Raw genomic sequence first — 917 nt, forward strand, 5'->3', positions numbered from 1 at the left:
ACATACGTCATCGGGTACATGGCTGGTTCATGCCTGTCTAACAGACTACGCTAATCATTCTTTCACATTTGGATCCCTGGAGTGGTTAGTTCTTGTCAATTTGGAGCAAACTAGAGTCACTTGGGAAGAGGAACCCTCAGCTGAGGAAATGCCTCCAAGAGATTAGCTTGGGCATGTCTGTGGAGTATTTCTTTTTAAAAAAATGAGATATATTTATTTCATGGGTATGAGTGCTTTGTCTGCATGTATATATACACACCAGGTATGCCTGGTGCCCGCGGGGAAGTCAGAAGAGGGTGTTGGAGCCGCTGGAAGTGGACTTGTGGATGGTTGTGAATCACCGTGTAGGTGTGGGAACTGAACCTGGATCCTGTGGAAGAGCAGCAAGTGCTCTTATCTATGGAGCTACCTCCAACCTCTGTGGGGTGTTTTCTTAATTAATGATTGATGTGGGCAGCGGTACCCTGGGCAGGTGGTCCTGGGACATATAAGAAAGCAGGCTGAGCGAACTGTGGAGGGAAAGCTAGCAGGCAGTGTGGGCCATGATCTCTGTGTTGCTTCTTACCTCCAGGCTCTTGCCTTGAGTTCCCGCCTTGGTTTCTTTCTGCTGGGTTGGGACCTGGAGGTTTGTAGATGAATAAACCTTTCTTCCTCCAGGTTGGTTTTGGTCACTGTTTCATCACTGCAACAGGAAGTAAACTAGGAGCAGTTGCTACCATTTGGAACTAGAGCTCAGTTCAAATAAAGAGTATGTTCAATATCTGCCAAAGAAACTAGTGAACAGCTGCTTTTAAGCACTTGCTTACTGTTTACTTTTAAAATGATGCAGGTGTTTATGGGTTCAGATGTGATTCTATATCAGCCACGTATCTGATTTTTTTTTCCTGAATTTGTTTTGATTGCTTGATGTTGAGAGA

Source organism: Microtus ochrogaster, chromosome 21 (genome assembly GCF_000317375.1).
Source record: "Microtus ochrogaster isolate Prairie Vole_2 chromosome 21, MicOch1.0, whole genome shotgun sequence".
In the NCBI taxonomy this organism is placed as follows: Eukaryota; Metazoa; Chordata; class Mammalia; order Rodentia; family Cricetidae; genus Microtus; species Microtus ochrogaster.